At 37.6% G+C, this 7,867-nt stretch overlaps 1 protein-coding gene across 1 annotated transcript in view; it reads left to right on the top strand.

Moving 5' to 3' along the window:
- The first annotated feature begins 6,606 nt into the window (after nt 1-6,606).
- The window catches only part of LOC116846122 (G protein-coupled receptor kinase 5), a 129,270-nt gene continuing 128,009 nt past the window's right edge, over nt 6,607-7,867 (top strand). The window contains exon 1 of the mRNA XM_032819594.1: nt 6,607-7,441. The gene's annotated coding sequence lies outside the window, so the exon portion shown is untranslated. The remainder of the gene's footprint in view (nt 7,442-7,867) is intronic.

The raw sequence follows: 7,867 nt of genomic DNA, 5'->3' as shown, positions 1-7,867 counted from the left end.
GAGAGAGAGAGAGAGAGAGAGAGAGAGAGAGAGAGAGAGAGAGAGAGAGAGACGTAAGAGTGATTTTTCTCCGCTCGATTCGAATCCACGGAAACTTCGTCGGTGGGAAAGGTCAAGGTTTCCCGGCAGATTTATGGATTTCGAGACGTTTTTAGAGGGCCCGCCGGTGCGTCGTCGCGTGGGCGGAAGCTGCGGTTTGCTCCCGAAAAATTTACGCCACACCGTGGCCGATCCAATCTTTCAACCGACCTTGCCAGTACCGCGGAATGAACGATGTCCAGGCGTGATGATTAATACTGGCGAGCGCGTTGTTCGAATCGACCGTTTATAACGGTTTCCGCGGGCCCGCGCGGACGGGGATATTGTCTCGTCGTGCCAGATGAGAGAAACGAATGTGTTTAACCCTCAATTGCTACGGTTAAATTTGGGTAACTGTGTGATGAGCTCACTTTGACCTCAATAATAAATTACGTTAACGGCGCGCGTGGAAACAGCCGCTTCGACTTTCATTACTTGCCGTCAAAGGGGGAAGGTAGGTATGAGGGCCGGGTAGAAGAAACGAAGACATACGCGCATACACACGCCTCGTGGTCTTTGCCTTATTTATTCTTGTACAGACTTGTGAATAATTAATTACTCGTTTAATTAATTATCACGTGTAATTGGCGATTTGTATATGCTAATTTAATTAGAGATCGTTTAATTGACAATTTCAACTCAATTTCAATTAAATTGAGAACCATTACAAATGTCATTATGCTGGGAAACGGGACAGCATTAATGGAGTCTGCGCGAAAGATACGAAAAGGATAACGTGATTGTGTCACTGCTTACCTGACATGACGTTTTGACGGTCTACGTCTCTACGTTATCGACATTTCTCGAGTTCGACATTTCCTTAACATTCTGTTAAAATTTAAGGGGACGCTAAAGTGGATGACGAACTCCAAAAATGTCGATCACGTAGAAGCGACCGTCTCTAACACAATTATACTACCCTTTTCGTGTTCTTTGTACATCTAGTATACATAGATCTTATATAAATGTGTGCTATTTTTTGAAAACTTTCCGTATATTTTTGAGCTTCTACATTCAGTTGTAAAAATGCAGGAATGTTCCTTGAAATATTTTAACCTTCTCGTCATATATAGATCAATGCTTCAATTCATTATTGTCAGTGCATAAAAGCCCTTATAATTCTGCGTAACCAATATAACGTAAATCTTGCAGAAAAAGCCAGTATTTTGTCGGTAAAGTTTTCAAGTATAGTCCCTAAAAAAGATTCCTAATGAATAGGAATTAGGTTTCTAAAATGAATTTACGCATTAATTACATCGAGAGTAAAAAATATCTAAAAGATAAAAAGTATTTATATCATAGTGGGTAATATTTTCCTTATAGAAATATCATATTAAGAATCATTGATAATTATTTATTTTCAGTATTAAAAATACTGGATAATAAGTAATTATCAATGATTCTTAGTATGATATTTCTATAAGGGTTATTTAAATCTCTAAGTTATTTTGTTCAAATAGAAGAAACAATTGCTTTTATGAGAAGCAATAGTTTTAGAAAAATGTATATTTTCTCATTTGGAAAAAATGTTTTTTTTCAGTGTATATTAGTACACGGAAAAAAAGTTACCAAAAAAGTTTTATCAAATTTTTGTGATAATGTTACGAACGAACGAAGAAATTCCGATTGAAGTTACTAGAATTCCGTTCAAGTTAAAAGAGTTCTGATTAACTTAAACAGAATTCTGGTAATTTCTACCGGAATTTTCTCCGTTCATATTTTACCAGAAACTTAGTTAATCTAATGAAACCTGTTTTTGTCCATGTTCAAGTAAATATATTATTAGTACCTTTATGAATAAACATTTTTTTATTTTTCAGATATCTTTTCTTTTAGCATGTACATTGAAAATTTATTTGTGGGGTTAAAGTTTATTTCACAAAAATACACTTTATATCTCATAAGTAAATTTTGAAACATTTTCTTCTCAGTATATCTTAAAATTTGTACGTACATATTATTTTTCGTAGTAGAGGGAAAGGGAGAGAATAACCAGTTTCCCTCCTCGCTGAATTCACATGTGTCCTCGTTCTCTACATCTCCCCCCGGCAATATACTTGCTAATACCGTGCTTAAGTCGCGATTCGTAATGCGGTGAGTCGTAGGCGAGCGAAAAAGTGTCACGCTGGTGAATAAGTAAAAGTTTATGGACGCTCCCTAGCTGAATTATTAATGCCGAATCGATACAGCTCATGCCTATTTGGCGGGTATACACTCAGGTTGATGTACCAAAGAGTTGAATATAAAGAAGCGAAAGTGGAGCGCTTCATCGTTTTGCCTGTGACAACAGCGATCAAATCGCCGACAAGGATCGATTTGCTTCTTGCAAACGTACGCACAAAAAAATACATACTGCACTCAGATGAATGTTACTTGCTTTAAGTCTTTCAGTTTGTATATCTGCTAATTTATCATAAGTTTATTGTTAAATCTTTCGAAATACTGAATTCTGATAAGTTTAGCATTTTAGTCAAGAATATTAAATTAAAACAAAAATTCAATTTGTTTACTATACAAAGTCGAAGTAATCTTTTCTGCGATCTAATTTTGTCATATTCTCGTAAAAAAAAAATCAAATTAATCTCGTAAAGAGAGTCAATTCAACTTTTGAGTACATGATAATGAATTTTTTTTAAAGGAGAGTAAATTCTTATGACCTCTGGCGTAAACGACTGAAACTGCATTTATAAGTGGAACGATGTTTGGTCCCGGATACTGATGACGAAAATGAATAATTACTTTATATAATTTTTATTCCTCATTTATATCTTTATCCGATTGTATCGTATTTTTAATGAACAATAATGAATGCAGTAATCGACAGTAATAATACATAGAAAGAGATATTTTGCAGTTTTATAAGCTTCATAGTAGTACATAGCTCAAAGTAGTACATTGAAAAAGATTAAAAAAAATCGCCTTATATCTCAAGACTGCAATATTTTTCAGTGATGGTGCAGTTACAACTTCTGATGTATGTACAGCTTTATGAATACTTTTAATCACACTAGGTTTTATCTATGTACGCTCCAGGGTTATTTTGGACATCTTCTTTTGTGTGAATGCGTGTGTGTGTGAGTATATTTTAAAATCATCATCAAAAAGTATCTTGAAGAATACGCATTGAAGATAACTATTACTTAAAAGAAGGAAAGTTTAAAAACAGATTAATTGCTTTGCTTAAGCAAAGCACTAGAATTAAATTTTTTTGTGTGCAAACACGTGCTTGCGTCTCACTGATGCGCTTGATTAAGCACTAAGTATCGTTGAGTATAGTTTGTCTACGTCGTTAAATTTGCCCATCACAGCGTTTGGCTCTGCTGACGCTTGATTCAATAATTACACTTTCGATTGTTACCTTGTGATCGGCGGCATTACATGCATTCACGTAACTTTGTTCACTAAACCTTTAGTTATGCTTCGCAGCAATATGTGGGAATGATAGCGGCAGTCGACTTGTTAAGCCAAAACTGAATGTGAGGCGAGAAGAGGCCATTGAAAATTGAATTTCAAAGTAGTTACTCTTCACACGGTTAAGCAGGAACTCGTAACTTGTTTTCTTGCATAAATCATCCTCCCTCTCTTTCTCTGTACGTCTGTATTTTCCTCTCTCTCTCCCTCAAGCACGCAGATGCAGTATGATGTGCAATATTTCTCGAGAAGCTCTCGTTGCAAGCACATCATTTTTCATTCGTCGCGCACGTCGTCGTCGATTTGTCGTCAAGTGTTTACGCATAAAAACGAGTCTAGACGTCGGATGCGATATTTATTACGTCGAATCATCCGTAATCGCCGTATTGATAGTCCGATACACGGGCAATCTTCCAAAAAAGTTTGCTCGCCTCGCCACGCACCCGCGGAATCTTCTAAGAGAGAATTGGAGAGAACTTGGATTCCTGCGGGCGTGCCAGCGTGCTATTTGTTTTGCGCACATCTTCTACGTCTTTCTTGCATACTGCTGCAACCATTATAATAGTTCACCTCTTTCTCGTGCAAATGAACATTTTGATCTTTTTTTTTCTTTCTCTCCTTTCTTCCTCTTCCTTCCCCCACCTCCTTGGTATATAACAAACAAACAATAATATTAATAGTCAATATTATGATTTTTAACAGTACAAATGCAATACAACATATGTTATATAGTTAATAACTAGTTAATCAGTTTTAGAAAATTTTAATTTAAGTTGAAAAGTTAATAACTTGTAACTTAACTCAGAAGAGTTAATAATTTTAACTTAATTTTAAGTAAGTCAACTTTCAATCAAACTAATCATTTTAAGACACCTTAATTTTAACTTACTGACTATTTTGTATAAGTTAAAATAATGTCTCAAAATATGGAAATCATTGCAGGTTGCTTACAACGTTAAATAAGAAAAATCAAAGATATTGTCAGCAGATTTTTTTTCTGTCTCTCTGTGCGCCTGTATTATTTTGTTACATAGAGTTTTAAGTTAAAAAAATGGAATAATGAAAAGATAACTTTTATAGGAAAATATCGACTATATTTCGATATTTTTCTATAAAAGTTACTTTTTATTATTTCACATAAAATAAATTTATGCTTAAAAAGTTAATTATGCAAAAAACATATTGCTTTACATAATTAACTTTTAATTTAAGGAAATTAATTCAATTTTAACTTAATTTTCAACTAAATTTTTGTTTAAGTAACTTTTAACTTAACTAAGTTGATTTTTATAAGCTTTTAACTATAACTTTAACTTTTATAGTTAAAGAAATATATTAACTTATCCAACCCTTTTTGTATGTAACAGATACATCGCTGAGTGGAAAATTATAACATTGAAACATTATTAGCTGGTGTCTACTGGCTCTCTCTTTTCTGGCACATCTATATCGTTGAAATATTATTATTAGCCAAAGCAAAGACATAATTATTGTTGCATAACGATAAATGGCAATATTTCACTTGTCGCGAGGTTGGCCCCGACCTTGTACATTCGTTTGTGAAATGGCTTGAATATATATTTTACAATAAAGTCAGAAACGCAACAAATTATCACAATTGCGAGCAACTATTTACCGATTGGTGTAGTAATCATTTTTGACAAAAGCCGAAATGACAGAATACAAGATTATAAATATTGCCTCTTTATTATATTCTTATTTAATAAATAAATAACAGAATACAATATAGATAATATAATATAGATAATAGAATATAATATATATAGGTAATAGCATATATAAAAAGAATAAAGATATGTTTAAATTTTTTACGTTTTTCTTGAATCTCTCTCTCTCTTTCTTTTTCTCTCACTTTCTTTCTTTCTATTTTTGTCTCTTTTTTACGGTTATGATGCCGGATGTCTTATAATATTGTCATTTCGGGTTCTAACATGACAAATTACCGCGTAGATTTGTGAATAATGATTTGCAATTGTGATCCAAACTCCACCAGAAAACATATATACAAACTAGGATAAAGATGTCAATGATGTAAAAATATTAATTAAATTAAATATTAATTAAATTTTTCTCAACTTAATAATTAATTTGAATAAATATATATTAATTCAATTAATTGAAAGTTGATTCGAGCAGAATCAATCAGTTTAATTAATTCAGTTAGAGACGGTTCAATTAACGATTGATATGAGCAAAGGGAATAAAAGACCGTTCAATTAACAATTGTACTTGGTAAATCTTATTAAAAATAATTTAATTAACGATTAAATTTAGCAAATTTAATTAAAGGCTGTTTAATTGACAATTAGTATGAGCAAATTTAATTGATGCATTCGAAGAACGTTTAGTTACTCAAAATTATAATTGGTTTCGTGGATAATATTCATTCTTACAGCATCGTGGCATCATAGAAAATATCGATGATTGAATAGAAACTGCGTTGAAAGAAGCATTGAGTATATCAATCATCATCAAGCAATCTTCGATTGAATTTGTTCATATCAATCGTCAATGAAACGTTCTTTAATTAAATTTGCTAAGTTCAATCGTCAATTAAGTGGCCTTTAATAAGATTTACTAAGAACAATCTTTAATTCCCTTCGCTCACATCAGTCGTCAATTGAACAGTCTTAAATTCATTGAAACCAATCGTCAATCGAACGGTTTTCGATCGAATTTGTTGAAATCAATTGCCAGCTAAACGGTCTTTAATTGAATTGGCTCATATTACTCGTAAATTAAACATATAATTAATTAAAAAAATAATTGCTCGCAATTCTGTTGTATATACACACGCGCGACCGTTGAGCAGTTTGAAAGGCCCGCGTAAAAAATAATCGAAGCTCATCACGCTGACCGAGGCTGTGTTCGTTTTGGGCGCTTATGCGCTGTAAGCGTTCTATCCTCCCGCATGTAATCAGCGATAAAGATAGAATGACGCTTACAGCGTGTAAGCGCCCAAAGCGAACGCAGCCCGAGTGTGCCGGCGCGATCGTTTGAAATCTCGCGCGGCTGCGCGCGCCGCTGCAATGGCAGCTGCATCAGCGGTCGATACGCGAAGACGAGCTTAAGGATTCCACCACGCCCAATCGCAGTCAGCCAGCGTTCGTCCGTCCGTCTATCCGTGCGTGTCCCGTGCATCTCGCCAGTGCGTCGTTCTCTCTGCGCACTGTTCTGTTGCACGCGAGGGAGCGCGCGTCTTTTCCCCTCCACTTAACCTCTCGTCGACGCGGACGCATCGTGCCTCGCCGCGGAGCGGCACGCCAGTCAGTCGGTTTTTATCTATCGCGTGGAGTGGCGCGCGGCGGCTTGGCGCGTCAACAGCCACATAGAGAGGAAGAGGGAGAAAGAAAGAAAGAGAGAGAGAGAGAGAGAGAGAGAGAGAGAGCGGCTTCGACGCGTTCGGACGAACCGTCATTCCTCGCAGAGATTGCCAAGCGGTCATTCGTAAGCTACAACTCGTTTACTACGACGTGCTGCTGTTGTCGTCATCGTTATCAAGACTATCGTCATCATCTTCATCATAATCATTGTTGGTTTCGCGTCGCGCGCGCGTCCCGACCGGAAGGTAGGCTAGGTGCGTCGCCTCGTTGGAGGGGCAAGAAGAAGCGCGCCTCGTGGGGCCCCGTGCGGGATTGCGAGCAGCGAGACCGGAGCGCGCAGCGGCGGTCGGCCATTGTGCTTTCTTCGCGTCGCCGACTGAACCGCGCCGAGTTACACTGTCGTCAGTGTGTATCGTCATCGGTGTCGGTGTACTCTGTGCTGACTGGAGACTGTATACCAGGTGAACTCGTAATCGAAGAGCGTGTGTGCGTACGTACGTACGTGTCAGTCGTTGCCCGGCTACTATCATCGAAGCGCTCGCCGCACGACGGAACTCCGCCGCCGACGTCGACCGCAGCTTCCTCTCATCGCGGACTAGTATCACAGGGTGAGTGAGAAAAATAGAGATAATTGTGTGTGTAGATAGATAGAGAGAGAGAGAAAGAGAGAGAGAGACATCACGCTCGTTCACGCCCGTCCTCGACGTTTCTCACTCTCGCGAGATATGATGCGGACCGCAAGACTCGGTCGGTAACAACGCCCCCCTCTCTTGTCCTTCTCCTCCTCTTCCCCCCTCATCTACCGCTGCTTCTCTTTCTTCTGCATCCTCCCCCATTGCGTGTGTTCGTCTCTTCTTTCTCTCGTCAACGTCGTGATTGACACGCGAGCCCCGGGCTGGGTCGCGTTTGCTCAGTTTTCCTTTCCGAATCGGAGCTTTGATTTGTATGCTTGGTGTCAGAGAAAGCCAACGGCCGGCGTGATAGATCTCATGAGCCGGTGTTCAAGTTGCCGTAGATAGGAATGGTGGCGCGGA

Source organism: Odontomachus brunneus, unplaced genomic scaffold (genome assembly GCF_010583005.1).
Source record: "Odontomachus brunneus isolate Ranch 3 - 2012 unplaced genomic scaffold, Obru_v1 Obru_scaffold_060, whole genome shotgun sequence".
Lineage (NCBI taxonomy): Eukaryota > Metazoa > Arthropoda > Insecta > Hymenoptera > Formicidae > Odontomachus > Odontomachus brunneus.
This window is presented reverse-complemented; position numbering and strand designations above follow the sequence as displayed.